This window comes from Neodiprion pinetum, chromosome 3, assembly GCF_021155775.2.
Source record: "Neodiprion pinetum isolate iyNeoPine1 chromosome 3, iyNeoPine1.2, whole genome shotgun sequence".
Taxonomy (NCBI): Eukaryota; Metazoa; Arthropoda; class Insecta; order Hymenoptera; family Diprionidae; genus Neodiprion; species Neodiprion pinetum.
Window position 1 is genome coordinate 34,604,136 of NC_060234.1, and position 19,907 is coordinate 34,624,042.

General features: G+C 38.7%; 1 protein-coding gene across 1 annotated transcript in view; it reads right to left on the reverse strand.

Annotated features, from left to right (window-relative positions):
• The window catches only part of LOC124214119 (uncharacterized), a 46,299-nt gene that overhangs the window by 25,171 nt on the left and 1,221 nt on the right, over window positions 1-19,907 (reverse strand). The window lies entirely within an intron of this gene.

A 19,907-nucleotide genomic window follows, 5' to 3' on the forward strand; every position in this document is an offset into this window, starting at 1 on the left:
AAAATGCGACAGCAATATTCGTGTATTTTTCGGTTTAAAGTGTAACGTTTCCTTGTGCCAATAAATCTGAATAAATCTCTGTATGATACACGATATATTGTACTTGAATTTTGTCTCTTAAACTTGAACACTGTCACATTCCGATAGGGTTCAAGTTGCTCAATCTCTGTTCAGAAATGATTTTTTTAAACGAACAATATCACGCGTTACGAATTGCAACACAATACTGTCTCAATGAAATTTGCTCGAGTATGTACGTATACTAGGTATCGAAGTTCTCACTAACAAATTGATAAAATTAATTATGAGAAAGAAAAAAAAGTCGAATAGATGGTGTGTGTATGAATATTAAATTGTCGTTGAAACAAGTGTTTCGTTCGTCGAACTATTTCACCTCTGCAACGAGGGAAGTCTAGCCATTGTTGTAATTATAACAAATTTCAATACAAAATTTCAATAAAAAGATAGAAAAAAATGAATGAATAAATTTTTCATCAGACTGTATAATTCAAGCCGCATATTTCATACCTGGATGAAGGTTGACTGCAAGGTATGCGAATAAAAACACGAATTAGTCATCAATCAGACAATTGCGTTACGATAAAATGTGCTCGGAACGTCTTTCTCCGTATGAAACCTTTTACAAGCGGGCATATCGAGGATCAACCGACTGTAGCGAAAGCAATATTATACCGTAAAAGAATGATAAAAATATTCGATAAAAACAGACACACGTATAATCCATGTATAAGGCATACGAAAAACAATCTTAAAAAGAGAAAGAGGAAGAAACAGAAAGACTGACACAATAAGGTTACCGCCACGCTTGGCATATATATGAGAAGCTACGAGTCAAAGTCGTAGGTATATATATATAGGTATATTTATATATATATATATACACCCATACATACATACATAGCTATAACTATGATAATATTATACGTATAATTATACATATTTAAGTAGGAAAAGGAAAATCCGGATTGCTTGAAAACATGTCGTTAAAAATATCGTGTAGCATATGGACATTTGACGAAAACAATCTGCCGCCTGTGATCTAAATGTCTGAAAACCCTACTGCAATAGGTATAATAAAGTTCCTCCATAATTGCAGCCGTTCAAAACACTAAACCGAATGAGACGGAATAACACTAGGGAACTTTTCCCGGTTTTTTTTTTTTTTTTTTGGACGAATTAGGTAATTCGTGTAAACAAGAACTGCGCGATTAAAGCTTGGCACACGAAAAGGGCTTGAAAAACGACGCAAAAGTACGAAGTCGCCTTGATTATACATTTATACTATATATGGTGTGGTTTCTCTAATGGTTTTGCGCATCGCATCGAACACGTTCAATGCACGTGTATTATTTACCAAGAAATCTCGAGTCTTTCAGTATTTATTTCAAACCTACTTACATTCGAACCCGGCCGAAAGTAAAAAATTTTTCCTCCTTATGCGATCGATAAGTAATTAACAATTTGTTTGATAAATTTTTTTCACAATCGTAACGCAGATAAATCAGCTCATACATTCATAATTTATACCGTATGAATTGTACAAAAATATAATATAAGTAATTAATGTCGTAACTTCAAAAAAAAGGTTACATTTACGGTAAAAATAAAATGATTATGAAAATGTTACGTTTTATAGAATTTATTTCTTCGTTTATTCTCTCTGAACATCACGTGAGAAGTTTCATCTGGCGTTAGATTCCCAACTTTGTCTAAAAATATTCCGCACAATATATAATGCATAAACAATCAGCCCCAAATAATGCTTATTTGCTTATTCCTGTTCAATTTTACCGCCACTTTGTTTTCCTTGATACCAAAATCACCGCCAGATATCTCATAGTTATATTTGGAATTGCTCTGCGCTACACACACAATTCGAACCGTAGACAAGTAGTGTTGTTAAAAATAAAAATAATCTTTCGTGTAAGAAGAATATAAAAACGCGAGGTAAATTTATCGTTTCAACTGATTGCGATCTGACTGCGCGAACTTGGGGTTATAAATTTTCCATTCGTTGATCGCGGGGAACACCTTGGAAAATTTTACTTTACAATACATATCTATACCAATCATTATACCCTTCAAGTGAGAGCCATTCGTCCACCTATAATGTTTGCTTAATGTATGTATATATTCCTGCCGGTCGTAAAGCCTGCAGCAGAAACGATATTATACCTTCTATTCTACGCGTCGAATCTAAGATCGATCAATCGGAGCATAAAACACTCCTCTTCTTCATCACAGTTATACGTACCAAGTGCAAAAAAAATCCTCATCCCGGATAAGAATGAACAGAACGAAGAGGAGTGAAAGACGCGTCAGCGAAGAACGCGAATTCGCTCTTCTCTGTTTTTTATTTATTCATTTTTTTTCATTAATTTGGTTCTTTAGACAATCGTTGCGGGATCACCTTTTCGTGAGAATTAGAAATTCAGGCTTTCCAAACTTAGCAGCTTATTGTTAGCCTCTCTTCCACAAGGTGTTTTGGTGTTTACACACACACGCACACACAGGCATGTTACGCCCGATCTTTCGCTCGCAAAAAACGTGTATATGTAAATTATCGAAAATGAAGAAAAATTCACACTTGACACCTGTGTCAATTTTCATGCGGTTAAATACCGAACAACTAATATACCTGTTTCAAACCGAATATCTGTATGTTTATCATATATTTAAACCTTCGCTAAGGCTTTATTCTAGTTTCCATTCATAGCGCGTGCAAATACGTAACGATATCCACAACCGTCTACGAAAATCCGAGCAGCTCACTTGAAAAAAGGATGAAAAAAAAATAATAATAAAATAAAATAACAGAAAAGAAACTATGAAATTATTTTTGGCAAACGAAACGAATTCGCGAGACGTGCGAGCCAAAATAATGACAATATAAAACTAGATAGATACTTAGCCTATGCGTCGCTGCTTGAAGCGACCGCTCGGTCGAGTTTAGAAAATCTAATCACATTTTCGGATCTATCGTCGTTCAGCGCGGCGCAAATTTTATACGGAATACGATTATAAATTTTCAGCGCGAGGCAAAGCCGCTGTACGTACAATACTACATACTTAGATCGCATTTTGACACAGGTATACCTGTATACAGAGTACGAATGGAATAGACCTCAGCCATGAGATTAGCCTTGGTGGCTCGGAACGCCCTCGCGATAATTTGCTTTATGTATAATGCAAACGAAGACGAAAGTAACAGAGAGAGAGAGAGAGAAGAAAGAAAAAAGAAAAGGAAATCAAACGAACTCTTATTGTTGGTCACCGTTGCTGATAAAGTTTCACCTAGTTTTACCAATATAAGGATAAAACAATACCAGTACCGAGGAACAGATTTAATCAAAGATATTCTCCGCAATAATTTAATTGAATTAAAATTTTTTTTATCGTGAGAGTGGAACGCAGAGAATTGATTAGATCGACAATCTCGAGAGTCGCGGTAGCGTCCATTTCTTGTTTAACATTCCAACCCGTACAGTGTTTTTAAATTTTAATTAGGCAGGTACTCTCCGAGTTACGTTACTTCGACACGCGATCAAGCCGATTCCATACCCTGTTCGATTTCCGGTTTGCAGTCTATATCTATTCGGCACGTATACGGAGCATTATAAAATGGATTATATTATCGGTAATAAGTATGGTCCGAAGACTGATAATGATGGTAAATTTATCGCGAGTTTGATTTATTTTTCATCACGGTATACTAATGAGCCTGCCTGTAAAACCACGTTTATTTATAGCGGGATACCGAATTTAAACTCAAGGACTCCCGTAGGCAGCTAAGTTTCAAAATTCAAGCCTACGCCTTTTTAACACGCAGCCGTGCGGTGCAATATTCCCGCTGATGTTATACAGAGTGGGCGGCATTTCACGCTCGCATTGTTTTCCGTATCTTTAATATCTTTATCTTTAAAGATATATACTCATGTGCGCCTGAAGTTCGGCTGATTAACAGGTTTTTTTTATCGCATGAAATTAATCGGTCAAGATGTCTATTTCTGGTTTCATTCAACACCTTTGTTTGTATCCCAACGCGTTGTACTCGTAACTTATTGAAACGATATCTCATTCCCGACCAGATTAGGTATCGAGAGCGGCTCTTCGACTCAAACGTCTCTTTATGCTTCGTACTGGAAACACTCCGAAAAAGAGAGAAACGAAAGAATGAACGACGATAAAATAAACAAAATCGAAACCCGTACAAGTTGCTTTCCAGGCTGGTTATTTCCATGGGGATATCATCGTAACTCTTGGGTAAATATTGACCAGTAATAGATTGTTGTCGTGACGATGTATCGCGTATTATACCCAATTCCTTTCTTATTGTTCTTTACGGTTTTTTCTAGTTGTTTTGATGACAAAGCTCGACCTAAAATACTATCCTACGTTGTAATCAACGATAAAAATCAGTTGACAAAGTTTCCTTTACACATTCCGATGAACTTGATTTATTCGAATGAGGATCAAAGTGTAGAGAAATCAAAAAACAGAAGGGCCACAATATCGAATTTTTAAAGAATTTTTAAAACTTAACTTATTGAATTTAAAAATGGGAAAAGTCGAAGTATGGAGAATTAGAAAAACAGAAAGTTCAGAATACAGCATTTCAAAATTTGAAATCGTCAGAATTCGTTTCGATAACACGAAGTCGTGTACAGATTTTAGATTTTGCCTCGAATTTTGACGTTCTATGTTCAGTATTTCGACTTTCTATACTTGAACTTTGTACATTTTAATAATTATACGAATTAGATTTTATCATCTTCGAGATTTCGATATTTGGGTCCTTCTATCAATCGGTCATTCTCCATTTATTCTCCGTTGTTTTTAATCTAATATTATTATTTTTTGTATCGTTCTCTTGAACAGCCAGAGCCAAAAGGCAGGTGCATGACGCTTATCGTGAAACCGGAGAAGTCGACACGTAAAGTGTTTACGGTCAAAGATATACCGCAGCGCCTTCTAACGGCCGCATTACAAGAGCCTGTAACACTACACAACCGTTCGAGGCAGAGATTTCTACTTCCGGTATAGGCAGGTACCAAAGTCTTCGAAGATCCTGACCACGTGCTCGAACTCCGTCTCGCGTTACATCGAAGAACGAGTGGCGTAAAATAATACTTCGGTACTCGAGCACTTCTCGATCACACTTTTGTGCAGCTGCGAACGGTCCATAGACCAGATTACATTATTATACGAGACACTTGCGAATGTTTCGAGAGATGAAAAAAATCATCGTCATTTATTAGATCCATTTACTCGTAGTTGTTGGTACTACGTCTTACGATTCATACGATTCTAACGAAGCCTCGCCGAAATTCGTATCGTGACTCATCGCGACCTCTCGCCCCATTCGACCCTGTTACAGATTTTGCCAAACAACCTTCGTGCTATTCTCTTCGATAATTTGATATTCCGATTCTCACAGTTTATTTCTCTAGATTCCAGAGATCATAACCTTCTCAAGTCTTCCGAAGTTGCTATATTACGTATGTTGCGGCGTACAAAGTAACGGGCTTCTGTCAGCGCCTTGCTATTCAGGGAATACATCGATATTAGAATTCATACGTATGTTCGTCTCGGATGTTCTGAATATAGAAATCGGTCTTGGTTATCTTTTCATTTCGCATCGCACCCTTCATCCGTCGCCGCTTCGTTCGGGCTGTTACAAAACATCTCAAAACCTTGATTCCAGAAGACAACGACGATTTGTAACGTGATGATTTGAAAATAAGAAATGAAGAGGAAAGAAAATAGTTCGTCAAAATCTTGGAAGTTATTTGAAATGGTAAAAACAAATCAATTTCAATGGTAAGATACACACGAGGGATTTCTGGCCACTGAAATGTGGTTTGAAAACATGCGAAAGAATACGTATAACACACAGTTATACATATCGATTTTACAGAGTATTCAATGCCGCAAAATTACTGAAATTACAACTGCGCAGCTTCAAGTTATAGTTTGAAATAATAATTCGTCGAAATTTCTATCGTCGTGAAAGTATTTCGCTAAATCTCCCGAGTGAATATCACCGTTACAATCGCGTACAGTACGGTGTAAAAATAAAAGCACTGAACAAACCTATACGGTATATACCGTAGAGTGTAAATAAGCGCACAAGATCGAACAAGCATACCCAATACATCGTTTTCTGAAGATTGATTGCCGCGTAAGGAATAATATAACGGAAAACATACCGCAGTAATCATATAAAAATGAGGATTGCACGCTTTTCGACTTGAGATATAAAATGACGATGAAAAAGAAAAAAAAAAAATCGGAGACCTAGGCCACGAAGATAGAGTGAGTCACGGGTATCTGATCTGGGACTATCGTCAAATATTTTTCCATCAACAGGATGTGCAGACCGCCACTGTGTGATATTTTGAATACAAAGAAACAACACGACTCATGCACATAGGTAGAAACAGCGATGCACCTCGAGTGACTCACCGTTGAACAACGTGGGAGGAAGATCCGGCTTGTACGCGTGAAAAAAGAAGATATATTGAAACGTAATTCCCTGCATTATCGACTGTGTCTTTGACCCCCTCGAATCATAACCGGACAATGGATACTCGGGGCGGGGAGGTCAGATAGCGTTATCGATTGCAGGAAGGCGAGACGAGACCTCAAGGGTTCGAAAACGAGTCCCATTCTCATCGCTCGTAAATCCCGAGGGAACGTCGAGATGTGTATCCGATAAATCGGGGATAGTCCGTTTGATCCTTCCTTCCATCCATCCAGACATCGCCCGCCGAAAGTCGCAAAATATCCCCGAATAACCGCGGAGAGATTTCCAAAGATCGTCGGCGTGCGCGAATGATGATCGTGCAGCAGGTTGTTGTGCCGGGTTAGGAATGCAGTCTGAGTCTGGCTCTCCGTTGCAGCAGCGCCGGGATTAAGTATACGGAGAGGCAACGACCTGAACAGAGAGAAGCCCAGAAATATCCACCGCCTGTATCGTCGTACATTTTCGCCTGCCACCCGCCGACTCGATCGATATCAATTCTCAAATTCGGATCACTCCGCGATGTCCTCGGACTTTGGGAACACGCTCCGAAAGGCGCATGCTCTCTACGTATACCTGATGCAATATACGGGAACTCCCGATACCCGTTGCACGAATTCAAGCTGAAAGATCACCGTCGGCGCATTGAAGCGAAGTTGCGGCGTTCAGTCGTGTCGAAGAGTTGATACAAAAATTGCACTGTGGGACAGATTTATCGGTTCTGATCACCTTAGCACACGTGTAAATGTACATACGAGTTGTGCGGATCGTATTCGTTCCGAGTAATCTGAGGTTAAGGCCACAAGTGGTAAGTGCAAAGGTGCTTTGACCTGTGCGAAGACTACTTTTCGAGCGATAAAGTGCGTAACAAGCACAGAAAACTGCCAGCCTGCGATACTCGCTCAGCGTCGAATTTTATTCGCGAATCGAGTTAATTTAGAAGATTTAAAAGTCGGATCAACAGATCCACGGTATATTTTATAAAGTTGATCACACACGGTGCATCGTTAAGCTTCGATGTAATTATTACCGAGCTCAATTTCTACAAGATAATTTTATCAGTTCGTAAGTTTGGTACAATTTTCAAGTTGCGAAATGCGAAGTTTTTTTTTTTTTTTTTTTTTTTCTTTTCAAAACCGGATAGTTACAATAACTTGTAAGATCTCAACCTCGTCCTGATCGCAACTGCATCTCGACTCGTGAAAAGATCTTCGAGCCCCAAGATCTCAGGTAGACGCGTTACGGCTCAGGTATAATCCAAGATGGTTGGAAATTTAGAAGACAGAACTCACTGCAGAGCCGTTAACGGTGCGACGGTGCGGAGACGAACTTAATTTTCAGAGCCCGTTTCGCAGATTTTTAACCATACTGTACGCAAGCGTTATTGAATGCACCCTGCGTCCTGTGGGAATCCGGGCTGGTGCAGCGGGAAAATCGATACAGTGTCCCTTGCAGGACCACGTGGCCTTGACTGACTAGTCACACTGCCTTTCAGGCCTGGAAAATCGTCGGGGAAACGGCGATTTCGTTCCACTGATCGTGAGAGAGAAAAAACCAACGACCGTTTGCCGGGGTTGCTTGCTTGCTCCAGGATCAAGCGATACCTTCGAAAGGTGGATTGAGATTTTATCTTGATCCCGGGTCCTGGCTAATCTTTGCCTTATCTTATCCGATCGCTATCCAGAGTCGAAGACATCCCGGTTTCTGGTTCGAGATACAGTGAGAATCTGGATTACCAGCACGCGATTCTGCGGACAGACGTCAGACGAGGAAGTCCAGCAGATTTCTAATTACATAATTTTTAGTACCGTCAACAGACGTATAATTTCGTAATCCACGTACGACTTGTGCATAAAATTCGTCGAGACTGGTTCGCCGGTATTCGTATATCGTATATTATATAATATTCGTACATCGCCGATGTTTCATGAATACTGTAAACATTTGGGTTTAATTTATACGAACGACGCGATCGCGGCTATAAATTTTATCTGAAAACGTTTTGGGGCCGATATATACAGCTGTATACGGTATAGTATGTACAACTCGTCGATGTGCCCTCCATTTGATGCAGTAATTTCCTTGTAATTAGACCAGCAAGTATTCATACCGAGGATTGAATACCGCACTGTTGGGTAATTAATTAAAAATTTATCACTAGCTTAACGGACACGCGATGATCGAGTGATGCGTTTGGATCAATTTTTTTATATTAACTAAGAGAGCCGAGGAAAATGGTTTTCAAGAATTTGACCGAACCGGATTTTCCTCTAATGCAGAAACGCGTAATTCTTCGATCATGTAACAAAATATCGATGTTCGAGGAATACCCGGAACCGATGATAAAAAAGAAAGACAATAATACATCGGAAAAATCCTTTTCACCTATATTACGCACATTAGTAACACAGATAACTAAGATCATTACGAACTTGTGATTTGGAAAATTTCTTGTTACAAATCAATGAGCAGCTCACGGTCTTGATTGAGTCCATTAAATCCTCGATCTGGAATTTGGAATACATTATTATGCAACGTCCTTGTCTCTTACGAGGAACTTGATGTTGCATAAATAATAGAAATAGTTGATCGAGCCGTTCAAGAGCAAGAAAATAATTCCGGATGCAAACTCCAAGATGTTAATTAATTAACCGCAAGGATCAAATCCAGTTTTTAACATCCTTTTCGACCATCATTCGTAGACTACAAATTTCCGGGAATGCGAACGATTTTACTCTGTAATAAAAACGAGAATGAGTGCTTTTTTTTTGACTGATTTTGAAATTTTGAAATTTAAGGAATTGAAGGAAAAATAACGGTGAAAAGAACCATTGTTCATCCATTACTTGGGATCATTCAATTTAATGTGAACACCACCTCGAGGCATTACTCTTTCAGTAAACTACACCTAGTCTGTTAATGACCGTTTAAATATCTTATTCTGGTGAGCTATTTTTCCATTTATACATATATAATATACTTGTGTACGTATATAGTTAGCCTATACGTATGATACGCAATACGGAAACTTCTGACGGCCGTCGAACGTACGTGTATAAAAAAAGGCCCCCGCAGAGCAAAGTAAACTTTTAAACAATACATGCGCAGTGTTTTTTCACTAATCGAAAGGCACAAAACAAAGTCGGTTTTGGTGGGATTCTTTATAGACCGATAAATTCCAAGAACAGTACGATCGTTGTGTAATAGAATCCACATTTCGATTGTTAGGTAATATACTTAGATGTAGCGGCAGTATTTACGTCTCTTCTTCTCCGACCTTTAAACTATAAAATAACCGGTGTAATAAATTCACGCTCCGTATGATAGTACCAAAAATGGACATGGAGGATAGAAGAAAAAAACAGCACAAAACCTGCGCTGACGAACGGGCTGTAAAAACGCCAATTGGAAAAAAAAAAAAAAAAAAAACAGGGAAAACGAAGAAAAGTAAAAAATATGAAAGAACCGAGACAGAATTTGTAAAAAAAAATAACGCGTTATCTGGATCGAAGTGTCAATTTCCAATCTGCAGATATATCGTAAAACGTAAACTGAAGTGGATGGCATTATACATGTTTTCCGCGACAGCTTGAATATATGTAACATATACCATCACCGTCATATCTCTCGGACTTTTGACTGGAATTGAAAAAAGATAATACGATCGCGCAGGTTTATTGCCCGTTGAGAATGTAGATAAGCAGCGGGGGGTTACGATACGAACATGTACAACCATGTACAGCTACATCAGTATTTTCAGCGACAAGCGTAAAAATATAAAGTCGATGAAAACTTTCCTCGGCATATGACGACACACATCGCGCACGAGGATGAAGTTGGTAATTCGTTACTGTAACGATGCATGATTTGGAAAAGTCGTTACTTCGCACCTTTAGCGATGTCTGAAGTTTGGTAAACAATGATTTAAACAAGACATACTCTTATTTGGAAAAGCCAACTCCTTCAAGTCCATTCGAAAATTGCGCAATAATTATTTTTTTTAATTATGTTACGTTAACGTTTAAGAATGACCAAGAAAAAATTGATTTTCGATTGAATCGATTATTTTTCCTCCGTAATCGTTATTTGTTTTTAATCCCATGAACAACGCAATGCAATAACAATTTATGTGATTAAAGTATCTTACTCGCTAAGTACCTATTTCATATAATAAGCGAAAGATAAATGAATATTTTCACCTGAAATTGAAAAATATCTTGACTGAAACTGTCTATGATCAAAAAAAATGTCCACCGTTAAAAGTAGATACTGAAATTTACGAAATTTTAAAATAAAAAATAGATACGAAATAATCGAAGAACCGATTAATTTTTACCGATTCAATCGAGTCGTGTTCGATAGTTTTTTCGGACGCATCGATTATTTTTACCTTATTCTCAGTGGGCGCGACCTCAGATCATTACGCACGTGCAGAGGAAAACCGAGGTCTGCCTGCTACCGTAGACAGCCCGAATCAATCGAGTCCCGAGGCGTGCAGAGATCAAGACACTCGCAATCAGCGGCTTTACGACGTCGCGGTGAAGTCGACTCGATTTCGCCCTCGGGAAACGAACACGAGCGTATTAAAAGCGGGGACAATTGTAACCATGGGCCCCACAAGCGCGTAAACTTGGTTGATGGGGTTATCGGTGTGGGGTGGAGGGGCGGAGAACTGGTGTCGTTAAAAATAGACGGTTGATGGGCCGAACGACGAGCGAGTGAAAACGCGCTATGGTGCCGGAGAAGCACGCCTAATCCTTGCAGCTTTTCGAGCTGCTGCAAAGCGGGATATCCGGACAATGCGGCTCGGCTCAGTCGTTGCGTGCCAAAATTGTCGTGACCAAAGTCGTAGAGAATTGAATTTCCTAGGAGTTTATTTGTATGACCATTTTTGGTAAAAATTTGAAAGTCGCCGAGTTATTTGACGAAATAAATTCCAACTTAGATTCAGGATTCCGGCCGAAGCTACTGCAGGATTTAGACTCCCGTTCCTCCTCCGTAGATTGAAAAAAGAAAATAACGTGATTTAAACGACAAAATATTTTCAGTTCACGTGAGCCAATAGACGACGTTACGTTCCTTCTAAAATTGGGCAATGTGTTACAAATAAATGCACGCGCTGCGCGCCAAACGTTGATGTTTAAATAAATATGCACAGAGGGCATAAACGTCGTGTTACATGAATTTTTCCCGAGTTTCATTCAGTGATAAATTGTTACCGTAATATGAAATGAGGTTGTAAAATTTCGTCCGAGTATAAATCTCTCTCTACTTTCCGACCGAACAGTTTTCAAGGTTTATATTACAGCCGAAAATTTGTGCAGGAAGTTTTTCAACCCGATGCGCATGAATGAATGTTTATATAATACGCTTTATTTATACACACATGCGTCAACTATGTATTATAATGCACTTTCCAGCGTTTTTTAATGCGCCAACTTACATTCACGTCACGGAACACGACCTGCGGATGATCGACGTGGAAAACAAGTCAACTTGGCAAATTTAGCAACTTTGACGGAAGAATACCGCATGTGTAATGAGCAACGTCAATGTCCACTGGATAACAGGGTGCGGTAGAACAAGGTTTTTTAATCGCTACCCAACGATTGTTGCATATTGTTTTTTGCAACAATTCCTCTACTTCGTCAGCAGTAATTTAAAATTAGGATTTAGAAGGAAGTGATTGAGAATTCAGTTTATTCACGGTGATTTACTTTCTGCTGGACCGAAGAATTAAGACAAAATCGGATTCAATTTTTTTTATCTACGTAATAACAACGGTTTGTAAAAATTTACAAAGATACGTGATTCTCGGGGTACGATTTTTACTCACCTCGTTCGATCTGCCCGTTCAATTGTAAAGGATAATTCGCGATAAATATTGATAACTGCAGTTACAACACCGTTCGTTTACCGCGATGATGATTATAGCAGCATATATCGACAGTTGATAATTAAATGTAATAATAAATTGATGCCTGTAATTTGCGATCGATCATAGCAAGGTGGGTGAAGGGTGATTAATCGGCTGTGCCATGCTTTCGAGCGAATCGATACATTTCGTATAATATCGAGGAACGATGACACTGAGAATAAACGCAAGATCATCATCATCATCATCATCACGGTCGCGGCCTCCTTAGGGTTATAAAAATTTATCGTCGTCACGTTTTAAATACTGCACGAATTTGTGCCAAATACACATACTTTAATCGCCGCAGCGGTGCGAAAACGAGAATTGTATTATTTAACCTGGCCAATTTATTTCTTTTTTAATACAATACAGTATCATCATATAATTGTGTACTCAGATGTTGTATTGTATGGACAGATATAATGCGAGATCTAATGTCAAGTCGCGCCAGTCACTAATATACACTGGCGCCAGTTTAAAAGTTCACTTCTCTGATAACATTTCACTTATTTTACATACGTTCATGTGTTATTTGCATTATATGCAGACCGCGTTTTACCGTACCATGCCTTTTGTATAAATTAATAAGCATGTAATAAAGTGAGAGGCGTGACACGCCGAGTATATTTAAAAAAGTATTGTAAGGTAAACGCAGAAGTAAATAAATGTTATTATACAAAATTATGACTGCGAAAAAGACAAATATCATCTCGTTGCTTCGAAACGAATCAACAAATAAATGCATTTAAATGAATAAATAAATAGTGGGAAAAACAACAACGGATAAGAGAGAATTGGCAGAAATTATTGCAGAAATATAATATGACCGTCAGCCGCGGGTCAGAGGTTAATAATATTATGGCATTCGAGCGAATGTTGCGCGAGAGAAAATGTTTTTTATTTCATCTTCTTCTTCCCCTTCCTCCAGCTCTCTGTGCCACTTATCGCCGTAATTTTTTGTTTATTTGAACTCGTATCAAGACCCCCCTTGAATGTGCAATCCATTTTCTATTCTCGTCGTTATCTTAACTGTGTTATAAAAAAAAAACAAGAAAAAAAAACTGATATATCTGACACACACTCGTACTTACTCGTGTCATCTTAACCGTACATCAAGCTCGAACATATGTGGAAGATACGTGTATAGATATATTTATATTGTATTTCCGATTCTCTTGTTAACATAACGGAATTTACCAAGGAGTAACAATTTCCCCAGACGTACGGGATTACACAAGCTCGGCTTAAAATAGGCATAAAAAATCTGTTGTACGAATTATTAACCCACGGGCGATCATCAAACACCGCAACATTTACATTACAAATAAAACATCACAACAACAAATTTTCAATTCGCGTTCAAACCGGCACGTTTACCCATTTAATTTGCGACAAATTCGTGCGAGATTCTTATCTGCGCGTGGCGTAATATTTGCATACTGTTTCTACCTGCGTGTGTATAATTATATCAATAAATAGTAAGTTGTGTCGTGATTCAGCTCAACTTGCATCGAGCATGCTGCACACGTTAGCGACTTATAAATACAATTCGTAGGCGCTGCAGTTTCTCGATTATAATTCAAATTTTTCGTAGCTTCTTTATACACATGTATATCGTATATACACTTCGTCGACTCTAATAGAACGAAAAAGTACACGGTATCATGGAAGTAAGGCAAGCGTGATATCAAATATAACGCGTCGATAATATTCCACGCAATAAATCATCATTATTTCAACTCTAAACTCGAATCATCGACACGATCTCGGGGTTATAAATCACTAGATACCTACAGCTGCAACACACGTGATATCGAGACTACGGAATTTACTCGAGTTGAAAATTCATCGCGACCTTTGCCTTCTAAAGCATAAATAAACACGGTAAGTATAATCGAGAACTCGTCATCGATAAACAACGTTCCTCGATCATTTTCCTATCTCGTTGTTTGACCGTTCCGTTTATGAATGACTCGGAAGAAAATCCACAAAGCGTAACAAAGATTTTCAGATACAATCGATCCGCGGAGGTGTTCGTGGACATTTCCGAACAACACGATATACTTTCTGATTCACGATTGTTTTCAACTACTCACACATGTGACATAATTGACTCGTAATTAGTTACACGGAGAAAATGAACGAGAAGTAGTCACTACTGGAAAATTGTTTACTGAAACAAACACGACAATTTAATTTACCCCACCTCGATTACACGCCGCCACAATATACGTACCGGGTATAACTTCTAAACATTTCATAAGTCGACTCCTTTCACTTTCAACTACAGCGGTACGTAGGTATACGTCGTAGAGATAAAATATGCCGATGAAATCGAGGATATGCGAACCACAAGAAGCGGGAAGAAAATGACTTGCAATACGGTTAAAAACTACTTGCAATGAAATTATATCCCGGTACGAATAAATGAACCGTCAAAATCTCTACCGTGTGTAAACGTATTATTTTTACAAATTGGTGTATATTTTTTCTGGCGTCGATCACACTTTGTTTCTCCGATCTAGGAACTGAGTTTCTTCAAAGCGGAAGTCAAGTGGAAAAACATCTTCAAACTCGTTTCATTTCTCGGAGAATATAACTCGTTGAAAATTAAGTCGAGTTTCGATTATATGTAGCTCATTCATTATAGACGACTTCGGCACTTTTACAATCTACCGTAGGTACCTGATTGAATAACTGAAAATTGCTTGCTAGATACAAGTTGCACGATTTTACCGTTCGATTACAAGCAAACGTATGTTGTACGCTTTTTGCAACTCCGACTACTTTCCCCTGTAAAACACTAGGTTGTACATGTGGGCATAACACAATTCCGATAAAATAGAAAAATATTTCAGATAGGTTAGACTGAAATCCAGAGTAAAATACCCTTTACCGTTATCGCATCGCACGTTAAAAGGAATGGGTATCTCGTTTCCTGCCGGCGGCGCTTCGAGCAGGCACTTACACTGTACATTTAGAGCGTGGAATTTCAAAACTGTGTCTGCGTTCATTGTCAGAGAGCGCCGCGACGTTCAAGGGGTCAAGAAAATGACCCCTTTTCGGTATTCCGGATGTGACTATACGCCATTCCTGGCAGACGTTACCGTATATTCTTATTACATTGATAGTAGGATGCAAAAGGGAGCCATCGTTGATTCTTTGTCTCGCACTAATGTCGCGTATTATCCGTATACTTGAGTGTAATAATAACGCGGTACTATCGCCAAATTCTTTCACCCTTAAAAATGAATTCCGAACAAAAGCATTTTGTGTATTGGAAAGTGAAGAAACCCTTTCGATCCAAGAGGAGAAAAAAAACCTCTGTAGAGTAAAATATATAAAGTAATTGACGATGAGGTGCACAGGTCGATATTAAGCTTTGCAGGTATGATAAATATACGCACGAATCATTGACCCTGATTTTCATCCAAGAAATTACGTAAACTATCAAGCTCAAGATCTCTAAACCGGTTATTTTTGTTTTCTTGCTCTTCGTTTCTGTTCCCTCCGTACTTTTTTCGGTTTTTTTTTACCCGCGATATCCACCCACGCGACTGAGGATCAGCTTCTTGAGCGAAAACTTGACCTGTCTGAGCCTAATATAGAAGCTATCTTTTCACACTCTTGGTCTGCATAGGTGTAGAAAGCATCGCTTGTACCGCGATGTCACGACTCGAGCGTCGTGGCGGCAATAAATAATTTAACGGACGGTAGCCTGTACAAAACTATACAGGAGTGATTTTTTCCACGCGGTAAAATGGGCTAAGACAAATCATTTCAAACTTACATACACTCACTTATTAACATCCACGAAATATCCCGGACAAAAAAAAATACAATGCAAAAATCTTGAATAAAATAACTTCATTTGTACATGGCACGCGTACATACATGCGTACAGGTATAATTCGATGAAAACACTTTTGTCGAAAACATATGATAACGTATGTTTAAAAAAGTAAACAAATTGACTGCACGAGTGGCGCGATACATGATCCAACGAAATTGACGCGCTCGTGACAGTCGCGGCCGAGAACCATATTTATTACTAAAAACGTACGTACGCAACACATCATTAACTCTTCAAAACAATATTTGCGATAAGATGAGATAACCGGAGAGATCTCTTTTCCCGGTATAGATATAAAGAGCACCGTTCGAATAGAGGAAACGAAATTTTCCTGTCACCGCAGGGCATGTGCCAGGAACGACGACCAGAGACGCCCCTCTCCTATTATTATACGGACGTAATGCTGCAGCATCAGCATCACCGCCATGGTGGTGTATAATCTGGGTTAGTTGACTTTCCGCTTAACCCGTATATATTATATTGTTATAGCTACGAACCGCGTAGCTCTCTCTACGTAATTCACATCAGTGGAATAAACGGTTCGTCGCGTATGCAGAAGGCATTCGCTGTTGTAAATTGTAATATTACACAGGGTAGTCTGTAGAATATTTAAGTTAATGAGTCGCGGGAATTGAATTACGCAAAGCCAAACCAGGCCGTTAATTAATTAGACATGTGCTTTTTCATTTTCATCCAGCTGAAGGGAATTTGTTTCACGTTTCTCAATATGCATGATATGATTCTGGCAAGAGTATTAGACATAGCCGTATGCATTAAAGAACTTTTTTCGTAGAACTCGTCGAGAGCTTGAAAAGTCTTCGACGTAACTTTCCTCTATCTGTTCGGAGAAGTGCGGTATGACGCCAAATCCATTAATCTGGTTGTAACGAAATATAACCTAAGATCTGGCCAGACCTTGGAGTATTCACAGAAAAAAAAAAAAAAATCGGTTCGGTAGTTTTGGATTTATAAGCGAACTTACGGACAGACGCGTCTAGACGGGCAGAAGGACATTGATTTTTATACATGTAGAGAAGAAGAGAACAGATGTTGATATTATCCCTACGATGTGTGCGTAATCTGTAATGAGTTAACGACCGTTACCGCATAATTCATGTTCGTTTGATTGCAAAAAAAAAAAAATAAAAAATCTATTGAGCCGAAATAACGTGTACGAGACGAAAAAGAGAATAATTATAAATGAGAGAAAAAAAAAAAATAAAGCACGTTTTGGTAGGTAAATAATGTTCGTAAGTAAATATTTTCGAGCGGTCTGGACACAATTTCGCGCGGCATGCAGACGACGTCGAACAATCTTTTTCACAGTGAATTGCGCGCTTATTCGAACGCTTCGCGCCCGCGTGGATCACTCATTCATCATTCATTCATTCATTCATTCGTCTACTTCATGTCTGGTACCGCTGCTGCTGCTTCTCTTCTTGCCGAATCCAAAAGTTTTTTTTACAACCACTTATCTACATATTTGTTATTCAAATAGGCAGATTCGAGTATATAAAACTGAGATATATTTCTAGTGGAGTTATTAGATACGAACAAAATAGACATTTATGTATCAGATAATATCTACGTGGATCTACCCGAGATTGTGTGTTATTATTGTTATTATTTTACCTTATAAACAGGATTAAAAAAATAAAAATAAAAAAGTGCAAGATATTATTATAGCCGCTATTTTCACGTTTTTACGATACACGCACCCACCGTGAGTAATAAAAATCAGCTTCTTCGCTTTCCGGTCTTATCGTCTAGATGACACGAAGTTAACAGTCAAACTCAAACTCCTAGTCGCCGCGGATTACGAGTGCTAATAATAAATATGTCTGCGAATTTTTTAGCACGCTCGACCGTAAAGAACAATGCATTTATCGAGCGATTATTTCACCTTTGTTTTGCTCACCGTCAAGGTATATTTTTATACTATACTTTTATACCTATATACGATACTATACTAACAATGAATTTTCTAATTCCTCAAGTTGCTGTAACGGGTTTTTTCCCCCCTCAAACCGATAATTGTTATCATGAATAACAATTTCAAATTCCTTCAAAGAATCTTTTATTCCCCCAAAAAAAAATTGTGCCAAGGCGATAAATCTCATCAGTTTTTCGGGATGTACTGGATTAGGTTTTCTAAAATTTGACAAAGAACAGCGCTTGTTTCAGCATATTTCGCGCTAAAAAAAAAGTCTCGTAAATCGCAATCAACTGCTACATGTATACAGTGGATGTCCATATCGATTCAACGGTATAATATTATATCATTGATAATTATTCGTGTCACGTTTGGTTTAGCGTTACTGCACACGCACGCAACGCCGCTGCTTTCACCCAATCCCCGTGCATGTACGGAAAGAATACATACCTACATCCAACACCAGTGGAGTGAAAAACAGAACGAAAAGAAAGAGAAGCGAGGAAAAGAAGCGAAGAGAAGAGAAGGGAAGAAACGCAACGAGAAATTATTGAAAAATTTCCACCCACCAGGCTTCCATTTCATCAACCTAGCCAAGAACCCAAACCGAAAGTAAACCCCGTATAACATAGTTAGCCCGTCGAGCGACGAGGAAAGTTATACGTATGTAGGTACGTACATATTACGAAATAGCAAAGACCTGCCAAGACAAGAATGAATATGAGACGCGATTATCCTAGTCCAGCCGAAATGTATACTTGAAATTTCAATTTTTCGATACAGTTATTTAATTTTTGTAATCCAGGAGGGGGGTCATCGGTAATTTAAATTTAGAATTTCAACCAGTATCCCACAGTAGCTTCGGCCGCCATCTTGAATTTATAGGAGAATTTGTTTCTGTCAAATAACTCTGGTATTTTCAACATTTGACTAAGAACGGGAATTACTAAACTTGTAGGAAATTTAACACTCTGCAACTTTGATTGTGACAATTTTTTGACTACGCTCGATATTTTCCTAAACCTAATCGAAAATCCCCTCCCAAGGACTCGAAAAAGAAAATTGGGCTTCCTAACAACTTCAATTTCAGGTGTTCTTTCTTGTAATGACATAGCGACTGGCAATGAGCTATGCGACGAGTTTTGGTTCGAAACAACTCGGAGCGGAAAGATCGTCGGATGGCGTGCATCCCGGAGTTTTGAACCCCAGCTGCAGGTCCGTCTCGCTGTGGGAGGGAACCGCGTTAACGTTGACGGATAGATCAGGGGCAGCAACGTGAAGGAGCTGAATTACCGTCGTCGAAATAACTCGTGCATGTGCAGCGGTAATGGAAGGGAAAGCGAGATAAAGAGAAGGAAGAGAATAAAATATTTACGACGATGCGCCGCTTCGTCGCTTTGGTTACGCTGTGTTCTATCAACTGTACCGACGTACCGAAGATGTAAATATTCGTGTAACGTATTTAACGTGTGTAACCGGGTTCTTCCTCCTCCTCCTCCTTCTCTGTTACAAAATCACACACACAAATAAAAATTACTCGTGCATCAACATGCACGTGCAGCAGGATAAATTGCATCTACTCTCTCCGAAAAGTTTTTACACCACGGCACGCGCGGCAGATGCAATTAATATACGTCCATTGGTGCTCTGTTATGCAGAC